The 24083-nt window shown below is 40.7% G+C and overlaps 1 protein-coding gene and 1 long non-coding RNA gene across 11 annotated transcripts in view; one reads left to right on the forward strand and one right to left on the reverse strand.

The window, feature by feature from the left end:
* KCNQ1 (potassium voltage-gated channel subfamily Q member 1) overlaps positions 1–24083 on the forward strand; it is a 408405-nt gene that overhangs the window by 353304 nt on the left and 31018 nt on the right. The window lies entirely within an intron of this gene.
* LOC110352760 (uncharacterized) overlaps positions 1–24083 on the reverse strand; it is a 79614-nt gene that overhangs the window by 2848 nt on the left and 52683 nt on the right. For 3 of the 4 annotated variants that reach the window (XR_011809618.1, XR_011809617.1, XR_011809616.1), the window contains exon 3: positions 4704–4814. This is a non-coding gene — a long non-coding RNA (uncharacterized lncRNA). Of the gene's footprint in view, positions 1–4703; positions 4815–10113; positions 10152–24083 lie in introns of all 4 variants that reach the window. The other variant, XR_002402269.4, reaches the window with a different exon arrangement.

Raw genomic sequence — 24083 nt, forward strand, 5'->3', positions numbered from 1 at the left:
ATAACTCTTGGAATTCAAAAGCAAAACTTCACTGTAGCTGAGATGAACTCTGCTCTGTGCAGGAGGCAGTTAACACAAATCACAATGTCTCCTGGACTCTTCCACAATAGAAATCCCACTGCATTGTGTTTGGCACAGTGTGCTTCCTCACATGCACTGCTGCTACCCTACAGTATGCCCTCCTCTTCTTTTGGGGAAGGGATGTCCCAGCCCTGCCAGGCTAGGGGGTCCCCAGGCACTGTCTCCCAGGGGCTCCCATTGTCCTCCAGCTACTGAGCTTGATCCATGCAGCCAGTACATGCAAGCAGACAAAGCCTTTTACAGCAAGACTAATGATAAAAGCATCGCTTTTGGGGAGCAACCAAAATGGCATGTGGGGTCCGATCTTCAAATTGCTGGAAATCTGTGGAGAGTCCTTACTTTTGGGCACAGAAAAGACCTATATGATGTGTCATTCTCTTAGATATTCCAAACAAAACAAAAAAGACAGACCCCAAAACTCTGTCTGTGAGTTCTGGCAACAGCCCAATTTACAAGGCATTCGACCATTTAGCCCCAGTTAAAACCTCTTTGAAATCCCTGTCTAACTTCCCATTGCCTGGGTTTTCTCTGAGTCCCCAGCCTCAGCTGTTGATGGAAGATACGGTAAATAACATTGGACACTTGAAAAGCCCAGATTAATTGTATGTAAGCATCATACAGGTCAAGGGAGATTGTGTTTCATGTTATTTACTGATACAGGGCAGCATTACCAGTAGAATTTGTACATCCTATACTCTTAACACACTCGTTCATTTGGCACTCCTTAATGGAAAACATGGAGCAATTACATGCAGACAATGCTGTAATGGAAAATAATTGAAGACAGCTATGGTTTGGGTTTTTGTTTTGTTTTGTTTTTAAAACAATGCATGCCAGGTCCTGCATGCAAGCATCCTCCTCCTCCCCCAACATAAATGCAGCCAACACTTGAACCGCATATGAAACCACAGTTCTGGGGCTCTAACTTCACAGCCAGCTAGCAATGACCAAAACAACATCTGCTGCAGTTAGAATTGGAGAGTACTTTTTCATTCCGCTGAGTTCCTTTCTCTGCTCAAATCACCCTCAGTAGAGTTAATGTTTTGTAACTGCTTTATCTGAGTAAATGGAAAACTTGATGGCTTTCTGAATTTCAGCAAAGGATTTGTGTGAAAATTCATCACACAAAAATGGCTAAAGTGTATGTGAGCATAAATCTGTGTGTATATAACATAAAACATTTCTTGTTATGTCTTACACAGTGCTGTAACAGTTCAAGTGAGCTCTTTTAAGTTAGCATATGCTTGACATTCCCTTGCTTTTTATGGTTTTGAACATCAGTGTTTACCTCTGCATAAGGGAAGCTGTCAACACCGTACTTCTAATATTAACGTGACATATATGCCTATTCTTGTTGCTCTTGTTGTTATTAATAACAACAATAATATTTGAATTATGGTAGTACCTCAAGGCCTACCCAAATTCTTACTAGGTTTTGACAAAAAAAGAGCTACAGTCATCCCCTCCCTGACAAAACCTCAGAAGCCAGGCACAGAGCGGAGGGGCAGTGCGCTGCAGCAGATCAGAAGAGCAGAATTGACTGTGCACATGCCGCATACAATACCCGGTCAGAGAGATCGGAAATAATTGAGTTGGGTTGCTTTGGAGAGTCAAATTCATCTGGATGCTCTTGCATTTTGTAGCAGTGTCACTGAACGTCCAGCACTGGTGTTGACCTCAGCTGAGTACCTCAGGCTTTTCAACCGCAGCCAAGAAATAACACAACAGGTCAACAGCTTTTGTGAATCTTATATATCCTGTGCTTGACTGGCAGTGAGAGCAGAGAGGTGGTTTTAGCAATGAGAGTGTTTGAAGGGAGAAGGAGCTTGAAACAGAAGGATGAGCCTTAACCCCATATATATTGAGTTAATGAGGAGCTACGCTGATTCTGCTGAGGATCCGATCACATAATCTTTACTGCAGTAACTGGTACTGAATTGTTCAGTAGGCTTCTGAATAGCGCAGAGGACAATCATGCTCTGCCAAACCGAGGCCTGCTGCGGTGCTGCTGCTGAGCTCCCTGCCGCAGCCCGTGGTCCCTGCAGTGCCCAGCAAGCTGCCCTCGTGCCTGACTTGCCTCTTCTCCCTTCAGTAGTACTCTGCTTCCAGGGCTTATTCAAAGAAGCCCATGTAGGTCTGGTTTGGGTTTACCATCCTGAAAAAAAACAGGACTGGCTGACCGAGGCTTGGAGCATTTGGTGTCAGATTCAAATCAGATGTAAGTGGGGCTATACTGTATGCAAATAAATCAGTGTTGAGTGTAAGTTAGTGTGATTTGTACACCAGGAGCAGACAACAAGGAAATGCAACCAGCATAAATGCGTAATACTAAGCAGTCCCACCTGACTTTATATATATATGTATTATATATATTTCTTTATATACAGTGTCTTAGCCAATGTGACTATACAGCACATTCATGCAGACCCCTTTCCTTTGGTCCCTTTGCAGCACTATTGACATTGTCTTCTCTGTAAATTTGGTCCACAGAAGTCCTGAAACCATGGGGCTGACATAAAAAATTAACAAAATGTGGCTTCTCATGTGTTTCACCAATTCAATTTACTAATCACAGAAGTATATTTGTGGCAATGCACCAGAACTGAATTCATGGATAAGCAGTGACACATGGTGCTTGATGGTGCTCTTCAGCATCAGGGACGCTAAGCATTGAGTAGAGAGATGTTCTATATGAGGATCTTTTTTTCAAGAGTTGGTTGATATTGTTACAAAGGCTCCATCTTCTAAAGAGTCAGTGTATACAAACATATAGAATCTTTTAATGCAAAACCTGAGAATGTTCTTTATATTTATTTCAAGTGTGGCAAATTTTGAATATTAGAAGCAGTCTATACCGGAATTTGTAGTATTTATTGTTTTAACTCTGCTTTACACAACTCCCTTTGGCATTCTGAAACCTGCTCTGTTAGTGGCAGCCTTGTTCATGGAAGAGAAGTGAATGTTTATATTCATGTATGTCAGCTTCTCCTTCCATATCGTAGCCATCCACAAAAGCACTTCATCATCTTGCAGGGTCCTATGTGATGACTTTCATGCTCACGTTGTTACGAGAAGCTTATGAACACATTCTTCTTCCAGGTGCTGAAAATACAGATTTGTATCAGAACGAGAACAGTCAAAGACCTCTTCTGGCATAAATAAAGGCCATAGGTGAGGTAGCTGTTGCTGTACTTTTTCCACCTGTCTTCGATAAGTAAAAGCTGTGCATTCCCATTAACTCCTTTAGGAAGTTAAGAAGAGGAGGCTCAGGGGTGACCTTATTGCTCTGTATAAGTACATTAAAGGAGGCTGTAGCGAGGTGGGAGTTGGCCTGTTCTCCCATGTGCCTGGTGACAGGACGAGGGGGAATGGGCTAAAGTTACGCCAGGGGAGTTTTAGGTTAGATGTTAGGAAGAATTTCTTTACTGAAAGGGTTGTTAGGCACTGGAACGGGCTGCCCAGGGAGGTGGTGGAGTCACCATCCCTGGAAGTCTTCAAAAGACGTTTAGATGTAGAGCTTAGGGATATGGTTTAGTGGGGACTGTTAGTGTTAGGTTAGAGGTTGGACTCGATGATCTTGAGGTCTCTTCCAACCTAGAAATTCTGTGATTCTGTGAAAGAGCCACAGTGTGGTAAAGTGTTGTATGAAGGGTAGTGTCCATCGAGTGAGGGCTGTGGAAATGAAATGACAAAGTGAAAAGCAAAGTACAGAGGACTGAGAGCTGAGATGTACTGTTTTTTCTTTCTTCTTCTAAGTCATTCATTGTCATGGTGGAAAAGTTTGTGTCTTTTTCCTTATTGATAAAACATGAGTAATTCCATACTGAGCTCAGAACTTGTGGGAAAGGTACAATATGAGGCTTTGTTACTAAGTGCTGTGTGATTGCTATGCCTTACTCTTATTGATCCTATTGATTCTTTAAGCAGATAAAGAATACTTATGTAGCTATGTGTTAATTAGTTCTCTGTCCAAATCTACTTAAATTATTCGTCCCCTACTGGTAGAAAAAGTATTTTGCAACAAGTCTATTGCTCTTCTTTGTCACAAGATTGTAGGAATTGTGAGCAAGTAGGCATTAAAAAAGCTTCGAGTCCTCTACTTGCATTGCTGTGTATTGGTGGAAATGAGGGCAGGAAATCCAGTCTTCTACAGTGACAGATTAATGAATAATAGTGTAATTTTGAGCTGGTGGATTTATGGATTGTTTTTTTTCTCTTCAAAAGCTGAGTTGCACCCAACTATTGGAGGGAAAAATGCGGCTTTGTCATGCATGTCTAACTGGCACAGATCCAAAGTACTAATGATGCAGTTTTAAATTCTGCATAAGCTGAAGATACACACAAGCAATAATGAATTATGTCAGAAGGTTTTGGAAACAGTCTAATGTGGAAATTGATCACAGTTTGCAGCTGACTTAAGAAGGGATACGTCCATCTGTCCTCCTTGGCGGAGCACTAAAGGGAGCGATTAGTGAATTGCCAACATGGCAAGGAACAGCCTCCCTGGTGGCGTTGATTTTATGCAGCACTGAGAGGCTCGATGTTTCATGCCCAGAGACTCCGTGTTAAGGATCAGAGGTTATGGGGATGGGAGGGCAGAAGCAGTATGATGTCTTCATTACCGTAAGGAAAAAAGCCAAATGTGCTGAACACCAGCGCTGCTCCCCCGACTGCTGTTGGCATCAGTTCCTGAGACACGGGGTATCCAACTGTCTTGGCTGATATTGGCTGTTCTGGCAACCAGAGCCATGAAGAAAGGGAGAAAAAAAAATTAAATGAATTATAGGAGTGAGAAAGCAAGACAACTTGAGGGTCTGGTTCTGCAGCTAACATCACCTCACTGTGAACAGCAATGACTTCAACAGGATTATTGATGTATTACAAGAGATCTTTGGAGTACATTGCTATTGGTTGCTATTAAACGTGTGTATATCTACTTACATATATACTTGTATTGTATATAGCCAAATTAAAATGAGCAAGTGTATGGGATTGCCCAACTATATAGAACAAGACATCTCAGTGCAGTTATCATGAAATTATAATTGTAAACAACAATGTTCCCCAAGTGTCTAAAGATACTTCTGTGCTTGTTAGAGTAAAGATAGGATCTTTCTTCAGTTTTTTCTGCTGGTCCTTCCCACAGGACAAAGCAGTGGCTCTGGCTTTGCAGCTGTCTGAAGTGCTTTTCTCTCTGTCCCTCCCTGAACTCATTATTTAGCCCTTCTCAAGGTGTTTGAGGACGTAGAGGTGATCACTGAAACTTGCAGGAACCAGTCATTTTCAGAGCCTGACCTAGCACTGTGATATCCCTTCCTTCAAGAAGCAGAGTAATCCCAAATCTGCCCAGATTTCAATGAAATTTCTTCCCAGAACAACCACCCCAAAAAGACCCAGTTCTCACTCCCTAAAAATAAGATGTTAACACTTCTGAAGTTCTCTTCAGCAGAGCCATAAGCTTGGAACATTTTCGGCCTGGAAATTATGTACATCATTTCTATGGGAAGCCAAATATATCAGTAAGCACATTGAAACTACCTAGAGAGACAACAGGTTATAGGAAAACTGAGGATGCCGGGCTTCAGAATATTTTGAATCTAGTGTGTAATGAATGTGATGGTCTTTTATGCAGTTTAAGCTAAGGCATACATTTGTATGTGATCATTTAGTACAGAGTGGTGAAAATAACCAGTTAAATAATTTTCTTTTACAAGGTAGTGGTTTATATTCTTCTCATAACCACGTTACCAGGGCATATTATATGTTGCTGATATAAATAATTAAAATGTAAAATATAATTTAAAATGAGAGAAAAAAAATGAAGCAGTTGCTTCATATCTTAGTGCTAAAAGTATCTTTCTGAATATTCTGTACCATTTGAGTTTAAAAGAAAAGTACTTGTTCTTTTTCCTGTAATTTAAAACCAAAAAAGATGAGATTGTTTCTCACCTTCCCTCCCTCCCTCCCTCTCTCTCTCCTTCTTTTCTCTTTCCTTAGCTTAACTTCTGATGTAAGGGAAAATGGAGTGGAGAATAAACAGCTCTCGCTTTTTAGCCTCCCTCCCCCTAAAAGCCAGCCTTATCTGGTTGCACTTTCTTTCGCTTCATGTTGAAAAGTGAGCGTGTGTTCTTTCAGCACCTGACACGTACCAGTGAAAGTGCTGTTTTCTCTGGAAGTGTTTTCTTTCTGACTTGCCTATGGTGGGATCCAGCCACAGGATGTGGTCTCCCTTGGGGACAGAGGGCATCTCCTGCATGTCCTCAGGATTTGTGGTGGGCAGAGCTCGGCCCCAGCCCATCCTGACTCAGTGCTGAGCTGTGGCCAAGAAAGGGTTCAAGCCTGCTGTCTCCTCGGCTCTATCTCTAATCACCGAAGGATGTTTTCTGTCTCCTCTGCCAGTGGGGTGATATTGCGTCTTTAGAGCTCTGAAGTGCCCTGCTTCGTAACAAGAGCTGAAGTGTCCAGACAAACTGGAGATGGTTTTGTTGGCCACCACTGGGTTTGAATTAGATAACTGGTGAAGGGCTTTTGGATGAGATGTGCATGTCAAAGCACAATAAAGAAAACAACTGGTCTTAAAAGCTAATCACCGTGCACCGTTGTGATTGGGACTGAAAAATGTTAGCTAATATTTTAAATGTGAGTGAAGGGTCAACAGATGAACCGTATTGTAAACATACATGTCAGCAGGAGGGCAGGGTTGAAGATAAAATTAGAACCATGTGCTTCTCCATTTCTCATAAGGCACCAAGGTCATGACCCCGACGGCTTAAAAGTCCCTCAACAGGGAAAAATATAATAATGTCATATGTCACGCAGGGAGATGCTGTGCTTATTAATTTTGTAAGGTACATACAATTGCTAAGAATAATGTTTTGTACTGTGAAGGAGAGAGTCTCTTTTAAGAACATCTGGTTTTTATCAAATAAAACTACTCTTGAATCAGGTCTTAACACAATACATGGAAATACAGTTAGAACTTACAATGAACTGTAACTAATCCCACAAACTGAAGAATCAGCACAAATCACTGAATACGATATTTAGAGCAAATGAATACAGTCATCTGATAAACTTTGGAACTGCCTTGTTACTGCTATTTATTCAGTCATTGGAGAGCTGTACCCAAGTTAGCATCTACCCTGTTTCCACTCTAATGCATGTGGAAGCTATGTTTTGTTTTGTTTGTTTGTTTCCTTTTTATTTTTCCATTAATAAATTGTAAGCGTTTATTTCTGTGGTGCAATTATGTAGCCATGGTTGGGTTTTAAGTCAGAAAAGGGAACATGGCCAAAGGCCCTGGTGCTGCACTGACCTCTGTGCCCAACCAAATCCCCTTCAACCACAGCCTGGGATGGCGAGGCAGTGTTTTGAAGTAGAAGGCAGCTTTGTGTATATGGCGGCTCCGTGGATGGCTTAGTGAAGGCAAAGGCAGCATGCTGTTACTGAGAGGTAAACCTTCATGTCAGACGCACAGAGCTTTAGCAGGTGCTCACGCCCAAGAAATATAGACAAGTGCTGCAGAAATTTTTCAGAAATGACATTTTTGTTGAATGTCAGACATTCATGGGTCTTGTCTCTTAAAAGAAAAAAAAAAAAAAAAAAAAGAAAAGGTGTTTTTTAGCATTTACTGTGCATCTGCTCTTATACAACAGTGTCCTCTAGAGGAGTAAATATGGGACGGAGTGAAAAAGGTCCCGAGTTCTAATATCTCTGTGTTGGGTGATTTTTCACGTGTTGGTCAGAAAATCTCTCCATTGCTTTCTTCTAACACTAAAATAAAACGCACGTGTTTCAAAGCATAGCTCTGATTCTAAATTAGCTGCAGCTTCTCTGGTTCTTTGAAGACACCAAAGGTGCCTTCCCATTCCTCAGGGTACTGCCATTCCAACCTCATTGTCTTTTCTTCCCAATCCAGACTTCTCTTCCCTTTTTCTACTCCCTATCACTGTTCCACTTGTTGTATTTCTTGCCTGCCAGGTATCTGTCTGTGTTATCTCCCTTTGTGTGCATTTCAAAGCTGAGGTCTTGAAACATTTGAGATGAAAATTGCCCTCAGAGGAGCCAAAGTGAGGAAGGAACTGGATGTACTTGCTTAATTCACATGAATCCACGCTAAACCTGTTTTCAGCTGTTTTCTCAAATGCAATTATTGAATACCACCCAAGCCTAAAAGACTTGTCAATTTTTTTTCCAGTCTCTGCATTCAAGGCTGTGCAAGTCTTTTGTAATAGTTTGTACTGGTATTCAGGAACACAGGGCTGGAAGGAACCACCTTCTTCTGCCTTTGAAGCTAATCTCCAACAGTTTCAGCCATGAGAGAGATGCTGGGCTCATGAGAGGACGGACCGTCCATTCCTGTGACCATAGCACACAAAATACTTCTTACCATGCTCATGAAATGTAGGTTTATAGTGGAAGGTCAAAAGCTATGCTATAATGTGCTGTAGTAACAGAACAGGAAAGCATTGTCAGATCATAAGTGTGTGCTAAATAAGACTCCTAGGTGACAAAAAAAAAAAAAAAGCTGACTAATAACTTTTTCTTCTGAGTAGAGTACCCAGTAGGGTACCTGCCAGTATGACCTGAAAGAAAAATCTGTGCTCAGTTTAGTGAGTGCCAGTGGGATGTGCCAACTGGACACTGAAGAGAATGTAATGGGATAGGACCATCAGTGACTGCATCTGCATCTCTTTCTGCCAACCTCTAGCCGTTCAGCAGATGGAGGAAAACAGCAGGGGGGAAAAAAAAAAAAAAAAGAAAAAAAAAAAAAGCAGAAAGGTGAATAATTCTTCCTGGCGATCACAAGGTATGAAAATTTGAAGCTTGAAATTAATCAGGCATAAACGCACTACAAATACATTCCCCTTGCAAACTTCCTTGTGTGTACCAATATACTGGATACCTATAGACATGCATCAGAAACATATTCTAGGAATTTTTCTCTATAAATTATACAGTCCCTTCCATAATCCCCTCAAAATCCATCTTAAGCCATTTAGACATCCTGTCACCACAGGTCTCATGTGGAAGTAGCTTACAGGACTTCTATCTCCAGAGAACCAGAAACCTTTTTCTCGCTTTAGCTACTTTTATTCATGACAAGGATCTTACATTCTCTGTATAAAGGGCCACAATATCCTTTCTCAGTCTTTGCTTTACAAGGTTGAACAAACCAATTTCTCCTCATTTCCAATCATGGGATGCTTCCTCTCACTTTTAATAATCCCGATGATCCTTATTTATAACAGTGATAGCCCTTAAGATATTTAGAAAAAGGAGATCTGGAAAACTTGAGACTGTGAACATTCAGTAAGTTGTGTGTGCGCATGTTAAAACACAAATGGCGTACTGACACATGTACCTATGCATGGATTTTAAAAGAAGAGAAAAATACATCAAGGTTTGGGGCTTTGCAGAGCTCTTAGCCAAGTACTTGGGCTGGACAGACCTCTTGGAGTCCACATATTAAAAATATAAATAGCAAGATGGAAGATGCAGCACAAAGGCAATCAAAGCGGATCTAAGTACAATAAACAACAACCACCTCCTTTTCTGTTCTAAGAATTGTGTAACCTGACCTAGTTACGTTTTTAGAAAGTTGGTATGTGCCCCTACATGCATAGCTTCCAGCATAAAGAAACCTTAGAACCAGGCATGTTGTTATCATGTCACTTTTCATATTCAAGTCATCTTAAAGGATTTTATAAATCATAAGGATCTTATTAATATTTTAAACATAGTCAAAAACTGAACTCTATTACCCCACTCTTATTTTTAATTTTGCTTATTTAAGCCTTCTATAAATGCATAGGGCTTAAATGCTCATATAGCTGTCAGTGCTTTCCCCTGATTTCATGACCTGTAAATTCTTGGTAGAAAACTATGCTCCAAACCAGTATGTTGTGAAGGACGTAAAATGGTATTTGGGGTGACTTCTCCTGGGTGCACTTGTTAAGGCAGTCATCACTTGCTTAAACTACCAGTCCTGTATTTTAGCACATGACCTTATTTTGTTCCATATGTACTTACCAGCTACCCGGATTCTGGTCCTGTTTCTGCAGTCACATCTGCACAAACATAGATGTACACATAAACAGACCATCATTAACTCTAGCAGTGCTTTGAGCAACCGACAGTTCTATAATCTTCATCAAATTTAATAGCCAAAAGAAGAGGCTAACCACGAACCGGTGGTGGTGAAATGCAAACCTTGACCACCCCACAGAAATAAGAGGGCTCTGTATTCTTGTACCCTACCCCAATCATACTTAGATCTGTTTGAAAGCCAAACCAAATTGTAAATGAATCCAAAACCAAACCACAAATTGGTTTCTGGCACCTTAGATGCTTTTATTTAGGTGCCACCCAGTTATGGAGGCTCCACAAAACCAAGCTGGTATTACTATCATCATTTATTCTATTTCTAAGACTGCTTCTGGCACCATCTAGGGCAATTTGAAGCATAATTAACTGAGTGAAAGGCAATGAAATTGTGTTTGAAAATGGTCTATTATTGTGATCCCATAACTTCTCTTTCCTGAATAGTGTGTCAACTTTCTCCTTTTTTTTCCATCTTCTGATTCTCTTCCATTTTTTTCTTCAGACACCAATCTACAAAAATTTCTGATGTTCAGCCCCATCCATTCAATAGTAAAGTTTGGGGAGAATTAGAAATTGACACTGGTCTGAATGGTGAGGATGTGCACTGAAACTCGGGACAGTTGTGAGAAGTCTCCTGGGAGGAAGAAGCCAACACAACAGCAGTGGGCGTGTTTCATGCAAGACCTTAAGGGCAAATTTTTTGCCAGCTGGGTCTCATGGCAGTGTTTTTATAGCCCTAGTCCACACCACAGCCTCTCTTTGTGTGGCTGCATGCTCTGTGCATTGCTGCCCACTGAGCACATCATCTGTCTGCTCTTGCTTGGCAGATGGGGATCCCTCTGCTGCGACAGAGATACCTGAGGCACAAGCTATTTGCTGACTGTCACATGTATGACATTATATGTGAAAAGCCTGGGGAAGCTTTCAAATGGCAAATCACAGGAGTGGCAAAGGATGCAATCTAGGAGCAGCGATGTTTTAACTTAGGCAGTGATTCCCTGTTCTTGCCTCTTGTTGAGCTCCAGGTCTGCAGGACCCACTGCCTTAGAGCCAAGTTATTGCCAGCAGCTTTTCCCTGTTCCTACCAGGTTTCGAACAGCAAGCTTAGCTCCTAAACTGGAAAAGGCCATGCCCACAGCATCTAATGGTTGTTTACTCTTGGCCTGGTGACTGTGATACAGCCTAGCACAGCAGTGTAGGTGAAACAGAGACGGAGCAACAATAAGCGAGCTTCTGGTTTCATCAGAGTCAAAACCTCATTCACTACAGTGGGGAAGGGTTTTGACCCAGGAGAAGGGATTCATTTTAACACTTGGAATGTTTTGCTGTAGGTGATGACATCTGATCTATAAGTCTGGACTCTGTAGTGGGGGGAAGGTACATCTAGGGCATAATGCATACCATCCTAAAACAGACATCTGAAATAAATTTCATTAACTAGAAACTAGTTGCCCATTTCTGTCCACTAACTATAAGACACATCAGTATGACTAACTCCTAAACGCACTTCTACATTGATATCTAGAGAAAGATAATTTGCTGTAGAGGTCTGTAAACACATGAAAAAAGTCTCACCATGGTAGTCAGGTAGCAAGCCACCCTATCAGTGTTGTTCCATTACAGACAACAGCACAGTATATATGGTGATATTTGGCAGCGTTTCTCTCTGTGATATTCAAGGGTGACTCAGGGATTAGGATTGTTTGCGGTTCCTAACCCCTTCATGTGCATGCTCTCCTGTGTCTGAGCGGGAGGAGATGGGAAGGAGAAAGGCATGCTGAATTGTTCTTTATCCTTGTTCTTTTGTTTCAAGTTGTTTGTTTTCATTTAACACTTATCTTAATTCTGTGCTTCCCCCATTCAAATGCTTGTAATTGAACATTACAGCTTCCACTAGTGAGTGCCATTCCCTCTCTCCATTCAAAATAAATAAATGAAAAATGTTAATATACTACATGTAACGTGGAGGAAGGCTGTAAATTTGTACTGGAATCTCTTTGGACATTCATTTTCAACAGTTTTTAGTCAATAGGTTTTAGGTGCCAGGGTTTTATAGTGATCAGCATTTGTACAATAGCACATAACTTGTGGAAATAGTGTTTTTTACATTTCTATTTTTGTTTTCCTCAATTTTTTAGAAACTTGGTTTGTTTTTTTTTCTGTGACAGAAAAAGCTAAAACTGATTTGCCATCCCCATGGCTCTAGAAGAGATCAGGATATTTCAGTGAGGCAATGTTTGTGGATTCAGAGAGGCACTTTGTTGTTATCAAACTAACTGCAGTTTGCATCTTAAATTTCATCTGGCTCATGAGAAGTGCTTGTCACAGCACTATCTGGTTCCTGATGGGTCTTCACGTGAGGCAACTCCAGGGGAAGGAAAAAAAAAAAAAAAAAAAAAACGACAAAAGAAAACTTTTAGTTCTGAGGCATAAGAAAGGAAGATGCCCCTTGTTCTGTCCATTCTTCACAGCATCATTAGGGGGGATATTGCCAGAATCTGCATCCTTAGCTTCAGTTTCTGCTCTTTGTTGACTTTGCAGTTCTTTAATTGTATATCTTCATTTTAGGTAGGAAACAAATTAAATTGAGGCTTGCAGAGTCTTCTTGTTGCAAAAATTTGAGTTTAGTCTTTTGCACTGCCTTGTTGTCCTAAGTCTTGTGCAAAGGAGTTGTGCTGCTAAAATTTGTTCTGTATTTAAAGGAAGAAAATGTACAAGTCTGACATAAAAGAATTTTGTAATGTAGAAAAAGTCATTTAATTTTTATTGTGTGTGTGTCTAAGACTAACTGTAGTCTGCAACTGATTTTTTGCTGGCTGTTGCATGTCCTGTTTTGTGCAGTTTCAAAAGCTCCAGGCTGCCGTGTGTCTTGTGCACTGCACCCAGGCTTCGTTGCTGGTAAGCACAGAGGTTGTTGTCTGGGTTTCACTTTCAAACCTCAATGAAACTCAAAAAGTAACCAGGGCTAGATATAAGAGCAAGTTTTGAAGACCAGCAAGTCCTTGCAGCAGATAGAGCTCGGCATGGCATACCTGATGGTTCGCATCTCTTGATAACTACTCAGTACTACTACTACAAAACAAACACTGTGATTAATCATAAGAGAAGTCCGCAGGTCAAAAACCTTGAATGAGCAACTGTAGGAGGCTTCTGAGAACTGCTTCAGTCTGTTGATGTATCTCGCCATAAAATCTTTCCATATTCATATTTGTTTTTTGGCTGAAGAAGTTAAACAGTGGTCTGGCTGCTAGTACAAAGTGTTCTGTCTCCGTTCCCCTCCTGACTTCCTGTATTTCCATGGCTCCAAAGTGAGGGAGGAGTACGGAGACTGAGCAGAATCAAATGCAGGTGGGGATAATGTGCTAACCAGCCAAGACAAACAGCACTCATTCTGTCTTCTATCTTTTTTTTTTCTTTCCCTCCCCACACTGTCCTACATTTGAAGCTATCAGTCTGTGTTTGTAGCTGCTGGGGTGTTGTGGTGGTACGGCTCACTGCAGGCTCGCATCTCCCAGCTGCTGGGAAACACTGCTGTTGCTTTTACATTTTCTCCCCCAGAAAACTTTTTTTTTTTTTTTTCCTCCTGAAGGTTTGCTTTAAAAAGACAAGGAGAATTTTTTTTTTCTTTAAAAAGGAAAAATTAATGCAGTGAATAATAGATCTGTGCAAAAAAGCTTGGTAACAAAGCCAGGAGAAACTTGGCTTGTGTTCAGCTTTGTTACAAACTCAAAGCCCAGTCCAGGTGTGTGGAAAATTTTGCGACTGTTCTCCAGGCTGCTGAGCAAAGCGGGCCCTCTTTCACTCCAACTGGAGCTGATTTCTGGTGTCGCATGGCAACATGATGAAAATCCAGCTCCCTTGTGATTTGTGGGTCAAAACCTCAAACTGCAACTGAAAGACACCTAACCTTCAGCCCACAAACCCAACCAAAGCAAAAGATTTACACAACGACTGTGTCCCACAGTGGAGAAGTTGACAGATCGCTAATCATTTTCCCTTTAAGCCCCAATCTTTAATTATAAAAATCTGATTATTCAACTTCTTGTCAGAAAAATATACTGAAATGTCGCACCTGAGATAGTTATCTCTCTTACCTCATCTAAACACATCAGGTGAAAAAGTTACACTGTAGAAGGAGAAGCTAAAACTAACCTCATCTTTTGTGAGCTAGTTTTGTTCCTCTGGGCAGCACTTTGCCACGTGATCTTTCTCTTGGGTCCAGCTCTGCCCTTTCAGGGTCTGTTTCTGGTCACTGACCACACACTGCAGAAAGTGGTTTCCCAGGGTCACAGCAGCAGAGGACGCAGAAACACAGCTCCTGGAGTGGTGTGTGTGTAGGTAACAAATGGAGCTGTACAGTTGCTGTCTGTAGTCATGAGCTAGTCTCTTTATTATTCTTTAAGTATTCTTTAAGGCAGCACAAGGTAACTGCTATTGCACGGGTTTATCAGGCTTTATCACAAATGCTGGTTGTTCTTTATTTCTTTATTGCCTCCTTAAATATAAATTGCAAGCCATCAATTCTGAAAATATAGTGTATAATGGCAGCTCTCTTGTTTCAGTGACACAGGATGGAAGCCGAGTCACTCGGGCACAGTGTGTGACTGGCAATTTCCATCTGACATCCTGCCCACCCATCCTCTCCCTGCTCAGGAGCTCTGCAGATCATAGCTCCTTGTTCCCCCATCAAACAAGATTACAGGAGGCTGAGGATCACTTTAGAGAAGCAGAAGGCATTAGCAAATTGTGTTTTTTAATTCTTGTCCTTGATAGCTCAGAAAAGGTCCACAAGCTTCCTTCTCATGTGCTATGGTAAAAAAAAAAAAAAAAAAAAAAAAAAAAAAGCCTTCTGCCACAGTTATGTACTCATTGAGAGGTGACAGAGGATATAACTTCTGCGTGTGCAGAGGAAGGCTTTTGCCAGCACTGAAGCAACACCCAGCTCCTGTGCCAGCACCAAGCCACTCCCCAAAGCCAGCACCCGCAGTCTGCTCCTTTCTTGATGGGACTCAGCTCGCAGCTGCCTCTGAGGCTGCAGGCAGTTATAGAATATCATAGTTCCTCCCTTTTTCTCCTGGAGTCTTATAGATCAAAATCTGTATCTAATGTCTCAGTCCATGAAATACTGCTCAGTGCGCAACCAGACATTTTCTGTATCACTAGAGGTGTCCAGGGGCTTTAAAAGTGCACCACAAGTCAAACTCTGGGCAGACGCACAGCCTGAAATGGCAGCAGTTGTACTATGTGTGTGGCAGTGTCCTCACACAAAGAGAAGTGTCTTGCTCCCTTCTAGCCAAGTGCCAAAAAAAGCCCTTTCTCATCCTGCTGCTTCAAAAATGTCTAGTGATAGCCTGGTGTGCTGTAAGCATTGCAATGCTAACCAGCAAAGAGTAGAGGAAAAAAAATGCTGTTAATGGAGAGCCAAAGATTCTTCTGTAAACTCTTGCTGTTCCTTTGCCACGCACAGTGTAACATGAGAATGGGCAATCAGTATGTGGGGAGACATAAACTTCTCAAGGAGAGCTGCTACCAGTAAACATCACTGTGTCCATTTTTTGCAAGCTTCTTCCAATATTCCAATAATTTCGAAGAATGGTTACCAAGTTTTTGTTTTGTTTTTGTTCTTAATTGCCTTTTTTTTTTTTTTTCTTTTGCTTATGCTATCCTGGCTTAATACAGTTGTTTCTAAATCTCATTTAACTTTGTTTTGTTTGCTCAATTTGGGAGAGTTTAACTTGTCAGACCTTATTATAATGAGGATCCTCTTTCCTGCTTCACAGTTTAGTGCAGTGGAATTGTAAAAGCTCTAGAGGAAAAGTCAATTAAATAAGCAATGAAAACACTCCTAAGGATATAAGAGTTTGGATTTTGTTTGCTTTCTGTTTTTAACAAAACCTAATGTCAATACGAATGCTAAGTGACTGGATATTGTTTGGTTTTAAACAATCAGTGGTAATACTGCAGTGTGGGTCTCGCTGGTTGCCTTGGTGCTTTAGCTCAGTCCAGGAGCACACTTCTGAAGCAATCATCTGACAATCCCCATTTATTATGGTCTTGTTTTTGTTGCAGTGCAGTCTTGGAACATGAGAGACATATGAATGAAACCAAGCTGTAAATATGCTGCAGCAGCACACTTAGCACACTCCCACCCCTAACAGGCACTCCCTCCATGAGACCAGACTAGAGCAGGTCTGAAGTAAACCCACCCCCAAACATGTATCATGATGATTACAGCTCCATTCTGCTCAGCTTATCTACCTCCATTGCATTGGATTACTTGCTGATGTAGTTACAGCCACTGTTTCCCAAACTTAACCTCAAAAAAGGTCTTATCTTTAATTCATCAAATGAGAATGCAAAGTTTAAAGGATAAGAGGGAGCGGGTGCGCATCTGTGACATGTTTCATGATTATGCCTGATTTAGTTGTTATTCGTATCTAACAAAGACAGCTCTCAGTATAGAACCACTTGGACTCACCTGGCTTATATTCAGTTTCTAACCTTACATATTTTCCTACTTTGTTTTAGGGAAAGCTACGTAGTCTTATAGCCTGGACTCGTTCTATGTGAGTTTATCTGCCTGTCACCTAAAGCCCCTAGAAACAGGGACCTCTGGAGTATTTCCCAGAGGCAACATCAGGAATCTAAACCAATCCTGCTTCTGACATAAAGCACTTCTGGGTAGAACGAGTCCAGGCCAGGCCAGCTCCCTATTTATGATGAGACATGAGAGTGAATGTACTGGTCAGAAGGCAAATCGATCTAGCTGGCTGTCAAGCCTACTTGAAACTTTTGAACTACACTTGAGACTCTTAGAAAATACAAAAATTTTAATAAGGTTCTGGAAAAACAGTTGCTAATTGGCCTCTACAAGAATGCCTTTGGGGAGGGAGGGGGGAATATTTTTGTCAACCTGCGTAGAATAAATATATTGTAGAATATAATGGACATACTTGCAGTTTCAGTATTTGTGGCCTCTCATCAGGCTACATCTCAGCTAGTTCCACACAGAAAAGAATGCTGTCACTGCAAGACAGTTCCTTTAACCTCTAACAGGCCGAAACTCTGCACACATGCTGCTGCATCTGCTGAGTATTTTTTAAAGTGCACAATATGGAAGGGGTTGAAGTGGATTTGGCCCTTCTTCAGTGCACCAGGCTTAATAGCAAAATATCAGAGCACAAAGGGTGTCTCAGCCTCTAGCCAGCTGAATTTACATGATACACAGGGTCTCCTGGAGGAAGGTGCTTTCCCTAATCCTAGGATTCAGTGTATTTCAATGCAGCTTTCTGCATAAAGTCACCTGGGTGTTCTGGGTGAATTTCCTTTTGCACAGCATTTTGCTGCTGCACACCTCATGGTCTGAGACCGTTGTGTCCTTGGGGATGACAGCGTCGAGCACTCCGATCTCCACAGTGCTGGTGAACTTCTCCTGGTATCTCTGTGGAAGATGTACACAGGATAGCTGCAGAGTGGTGAGCTGTGTTAAAGCTCTTGGAAGCTCAGCAAGTGATTTACTGGTTACAGCTGTTTGTCTGCAGAGGGGGTTTGTACAAGTGGAAATGTACTGACCTGCGATCTGAGGCCTATTCCTAGATCTGCAAGCTCTTCCTATGCAACCTTGGGCAAAGCACTTCTCTGCTTTTCCTCCCTCCTTTATCTGTCTTGTCTATGTAGTCTCTCAGGAAGCTCTTAAGAACAGAGACAGTATCTTACTCCATGTTTGTACAGTGCCTAACAGAACAGGGCCCCCGGCTTCCTGAAGTCCCAAAGATGCTGTTGTAATACAAGTAATAAATGTTAAGGAGGTGTAAGAATCTGGCCAGCTCACCACCGTCACCATCTGTTTTTCTATGACAAATTAGTAATATGAAGGCATGCAGCTGAGTGATTAGAGCTGTGACCATTCGCTAGACTCCCTAGATCCTGCTCCTGGGTTTGGAACTGCCGTGCTTTGTAAGAAGAGCTGCTTAAGAATTTTCCAGCAATGTGCTGTTGGTTTTATTCCCTTAGAAAGTGTCAAATTAGTAAAAAACAAAAATTGGAAAAAAAAATCCAGAATGTGCCAGTTTCAACAAAGCTTTAATAGGAAGATGATTCTCAGGCACAGGTTGGAAGTCCTGGAAAACCAGAAAGAAAATTACCTGCTCTTCCTGCCTCTTTAAGGTACCCAGAAGCATTCACATGCCTTGTAGGAGGCAGTGGTTGAAATCTATTGCTCTGACGGATGTTGTTGCTCCAGTGTTCACAAAGAGGATGCTCTGGCACTCGGTAATGTCATTGTCACTGGGGCCATCACCTGGGATGCAACAGTCTGGTTCTAGGTTTGGATCACACTGCAGACAGATCTGAACCTGAGTTTCCCCTGTTCCCAGTATTTTCCTTGCCACTGGACTCTGCTGTCCCAAGGAGGAAGGAGTTGAGATTGCCTCTGTGGATTTATGCACATGGATTTACAAGGTTTTGAGGTTGTCACTGCTGGAAAGGGGGAAAATAAACAAGACGTTTTACAGTTTGTACAGATAGGGAAACCATTTCCTATCTAGGTCTTCGTGAAAGAGACTTGCATTCTTATTGTATTCATGTATCCTCTAATGTGCTTTTAAATAACTTTTGTCATGAACTTTGTGATGTTTGACCAGCATTTTCCATTCTTTGGAGCCAGTACTCCATCTGATCTCGCTAAAAACATGGAAAGGTATCTTTAAAGTGATCTGTGCCATCTGTGTGCTGGAGCATGGGGTTTACATAGAGCAGTCTTCAGGTAGTCGTAATCTAACCTTAGCTACACCATCAGCTAAGGAGCTTTTTGCTCCACAAATAATAATTAGCTTTTGGTCATGCTTCCTCTGCACAGCACTTCCCTTTCATGGGTGAGTGGTGTGATTTAATCAGCTGTGCCAGCTTTCCCTGCCACCGAGGACTTTCCTGGAGAAAGGGAGTACTCCAGCTTAAACATTCTTAAATCTTAAGAATTTGATTAAATACTTGCATTGGAATCTTTAAAATATATTCTGCTTCAGATTGTTCTTGGCTTCTTTTTAGTAATTCCCTGTTATTTGTTGGAAATTAAGTCACCCAAAGGACTTAAACAGATTATGAGGAGTCTACATTTAGCCATAAAACTACCACATTTCTGAGTATGAACTTGTCTGAGATACTGGATGAGGCAACGACTGGTGATCATGCTTGTTGGGTTAATCAAGCCATTGAATTACTAAATTATTTATATTTTCTTATTCTACTTTTCTTGGAAAAGGCTCCCTTGACAAGCAGGTGTTTCTTTCCAAGATCATAATCAGTGCAGAAACATGGGGTAGCTTGGAACTGTCACATTTCCACCAAAAGTATTTCATTACCATTCTGTTTATGTCTACAGCCACTTAATGAGATTTCTATAGATCACAAGACCCACTTAGTATGTCCTTAACCCCATAATGATAGGAAGTGGTACTCTAGACTGCCAGACTGATTTCCCTCTTGAGGGTTATAATGTTAAAATTTGCTTTCCAAAACTAAGAGCCATCTGTTGCCACGTGGAACTGCCATTGGTTGCTTGAATGAGTCAGTGCCCTGAGTTTTATGACAACTGGAATGACTACTGTGGTTGAAATGAAATTTTCAACTTCAGGTGTTGCAATAGCAAAGAAGGCTAGTGTCTGAAGTGAAGTGGAACATGCCGTGCAAAAGTGAGGTCATTTCCTACCTCTGATCTGTCATTTCTTCAGAAGCAGAGGAAGAGGATTTTGCATCTGTTCCTTCACACCTGGAGGATGGCATTTTTACTACCATTTGCCAAAAGACTTAGAAATCTTGAGTGCCAGCAATGCCCAAGTCACTTTAGCCATTGCATTTTGCAAGGTACAATTTAATAAAAACCGCCATTACTGCACAGAGGGAGAGGAAAGAAAAATCTTTATTCGTGGGTGAGATATATGTGCCTTCTTTTGAATGATTAGCAAACTGAGGTATTTCAGGATGAGGCAAAGAAGACAGGATTTATTTCTTTGTTTGCCTCTCTAGAATCAGGCAAATTTGTGAACCTGTCACTGTAACTCCAGGAAGAAACAGGTGAAAAGCAAAGTAACTGGTCAAGTAATGTAATGTTAACACGGCATTGTTTCTACAGCCCCGAAGCAAGATTTGTAAGAGACAGCTCATCAGGAACAAAATTCTCCAAAACAAGTTACATTGCCTGTCTGTTGTATAATTAAGTGTTGGTATATATTCGTATGAGGTGTAGGAAAGCATTTGGTATCTTTGCCAATAGAATAATTTAAAGATGTAGGTCCCCATTTTCCAGTAATGCCTTGGAACTATTTCCATGCTGGTATGTTTATAAGGTTAAACTGAAACTCCAAGCAAGCGAAGTCTGGCATCAAACATGACAAAACGAAACTCAATTTTATCCAAGGGTTTGCTTAGGCTTTTGGTTTGTGACACAGAACATGACTGTTTTCGTAGTGGTTTTGTTTTATAAAGGTGATTCAGTACTGACATGGGCTATTTGACGTCAGAAACTCAGTCCACTTGTATTGCTTGATTGCCAAGTCCAGATTTCTGCAGATTCCAAAAATAAAACCAGACATGAAAGGGAACCTTTTTTTTTTTTTTAATCCTGCTAAATGCTTAAATTTAAGACTTTTCTATGATAAGTAGACACTAACTTTCATAGCTCATTCTTCAAAAATGTATCTATTCTTGTGTTTCAGACCAATAGAAGTTTTTGTACCCTTTTCCATTCCTCAGTCTCTCTCGTAGTCTAACGTTCAAGGTGTTTACAATACCAGGAACAGGTACATTGTTGGTCTGTGCATGTCGTAGCTCTGAGGGACATGACCTCAACAAGTTTTTCTCTTCCAACAAAGAGGATGGAAGAGGTAAGAACTTGTATCTTCTCTGAAGTGAGCTTTGTGGAGCCATTCCAGTCTTCTGTTAAACAGAGGTGCTGTATTGCAAAAATGTATTCCTGCAGGTCATTTTGTGATTAGCAGGAAGGCTGCAGATTGATGGTTTATGGGTTTGGCTCAAAATTTATTGAAGTCAAAGGAAAGATCTTCATTGATTTTACTAAATGTTATTTTAAAAGTATGAATTGGTGATAAGCCAATGCTTTGGTTTGAACTTCCCCAGAATTTGAGAAACAGTTGAACAGTTGAATGTAGCTAAGAGCTACGTAGCTCTTAGCTAACAGAATGTAGCAAAGAGCTATGAGTAAAGTTTGACCCTAAAGCCCCAACTTCAAGAAATTTCTTTGCTGCTCAGCTCCAGGGTTCCAGTTTGCTTTAGCATCTCTGGTGTAAAAACTGTGTGAGATTTTACAGTGCTAAGTTCTAACTTTACAGTGGGAATTTGAAGGATGTATCACCGTGAATTTCCTTCAGGTGAAAAAGGGATAGAAGCACAAAGCGTCTGTAGGTTGTATTTCTCAGTTAACATGGTATATAATTATGTGAATTTTCCATATGAATAGCCAGCTATTGTTACGTAAGTCACATAAAATGAAAATAGCCTCTTCAAGCTATGGTGCTTTTCCCACCGGTGTTCTTACTATGTAACTAGTCATGCAGGGTTTCAAAGCCTTGTCTACTGTTCTAGCGCTTGTTTTCCTTGTGAGCAATAGTAGCTGACATGGCTGGAAATGTGATCTTGTAAAAGGAATAGAGGTTACTTCAAGGTAATCTCCATATTAAAACAAGTTCCACCCAGCAATTGCATAGCTTTTCTTATAAGTGATAATATTGCCTTTTTTAGATTAATTTGGGTTTATTGATTGATGACAGAGCCTTACACTCTTGAAGGTTGAATAATTGAAAAATAGCTAATTCTCCAGTTTCTCTTGGCAAATAATTCACATTTCTTTATATACCTTTGCCAGTAATTTACTCTAGACCATTCACCCAGTGTTGCTCCAGAGGTGCTGAATTGTGTCACATCCAGAACAAATTCATACTGTACCAAGTAGAAGTCACCAGTTTTTTATTTGATGGATAAGTCTTTCAGTGTCCTCAGCAGTGTGAAGACAAAATAATTTCCCCAAAGCATAGAATCTGCAAAATTTGGAAGTGTAGACTTGTTAATATGTCTAACATATGTAATATTTATTAATATGTATTAAATGAAGATACACAAGATCTCTGTTAAAAGTTTTTGTTCAGGTTTTGAGCATGTTGAACAAGTCTTTCCTAAAAATGAAGAGGAAGGCTTTATGGGATCTTTGAGACTCATAACTTACGTGCTAGTTTGTAAAATTTGGGTGGGTGGCGTTTCTTGTACATTTTAGAAGCATCATCTTTGTTTATGTAAAAGGTATTTCATCTGTGCAGCTGTCTGAAGTCATTGGTTTCAAATATTGGGGTTTTCTAACTATGAAAATAGAAAATGATAGGTTTTGTCATTTCTGAATGTGAAACAGGTATTTCTTAGTACATATGCATGTATGCTGATATAAATATATGTTCAAACATGCCGTTAAAGGCTAATACTGACCCACTATCATGCATTAACTCCAGTCTTTCTTATGGAATATACTACACTGAGACACAAATACAGATGATTGCCAAGTCTGTGCTGAGGCTGACACAAAGCACAAACCAGAAGGTGAAATTTTCTTCAGAGCCTCAAATCGTTTTTCACTGAGCTCCCAAGCTGCCAGAGAGTACCTCTGCTGTTCCCTACTAAAATCCAATTAACTATGAGGAATCTGTGGGTGATCCTCTCAAGCTTTCAACTGTCTTTGTAATAGCCATCACAAACTGGGTAAACTAAACATGATGAAAATGTTGGTTTTCTTCCTGCTTCTTATTGTCAATGCTAGCATAAATCAGCTTCACTGTAAGAAACAAACAAACAAACAAAACCAGAAGTAAATACAGTGGTAATTGTGAACATTTGTAACATGAGTTATGGACGTGGGATGCCAGAATCTTTAAAGAGTATGTTTTTACAGTACAGAATTTTAAACAGCAGGACTGAGTAACAGTAGAAAAATCGTGTGACTTTCCTTGAATGATGTTAAAAGCATTACTCAACCTATCCCTTTCCAAGCAAGTCAGAGTGACTTCTGCAGAAATTCAATATGTTTTTTTTAAGCATTTTGTTATTGTTGAATTGTAAGGACCTAAAAATTTTGTTGGTATAAGCTGTTTTAACACCATTTATTCAGTGGTAGTGGTAATTTATCTCAGATGAAAATCTAGCCTAAAATCTTTAGTGTTTTGTTTTCAGTTAGGTCGCACCATATTAATTATTGCTGTCAAACAATATTAAGACGTGTTTAGGCTGTTGCCATCTAAATTTCAGCTATTACAACTGCATTTTTCTTACGTTAAAAGAAACAATTTCATCCTGTGTCAATTCATGAGGGTATCTGTTGCTGAAGTTTCCAAGTCAACAGCTTTGATGTTTCATCCTTCTAGCCTTTTTGCCATCGTACTGAGCATATGGCACTTGTATTCATTTTCAAGACCATTGTGGTCTATCTCCTTCCTGCTCGTCCACGTTGCCTTTGGTTCATCATTTACACAAGCTTGTATCACCTACTCCTTAGATTATTACAAAGACCCAATCATACCTTGTCTCATATATGTATACATATATATAAAACTGCTCAGAGCTGGTCTCAATAGATATTTAATAAAAGTATTATGTACTTTTCAGATCCCTCTGTAAAACTCAAGGTAAAACTTTAGGCACTGCCTGACCTGCTCCCTATTACATGCTTGTTGTCCCCCCACTGTTTGCCTATTGTCACGTGTATTACACCTGGATTAGAATCATGGAATCACCCAGGTTGGAAAAGACCTTCCAGATCAAGTCCAGCCCCCAACCCATGTCCCTCAGTGCCTCACACCTCTTAAATACCTCCAGGGCTGGGGACTCCACCACCTCCCTGTGCA

This window comes from Anas platyrhynchos, chromosome 5, assembly GCF_047663525.1.
Source record: "Anas platyrhynchos isolate ZD024472 breed Pekin duck chromosome 5, IASCAAS_PekinDuck_T2T, whole genome shotgun sequence".
Taxonomy (NCBI): domain Eukaryota; kingdom Metazoa; phylum Chordata; class Aves; order Anseriformes; family Anatidae; genus Anas; species Anas platyrhynchos.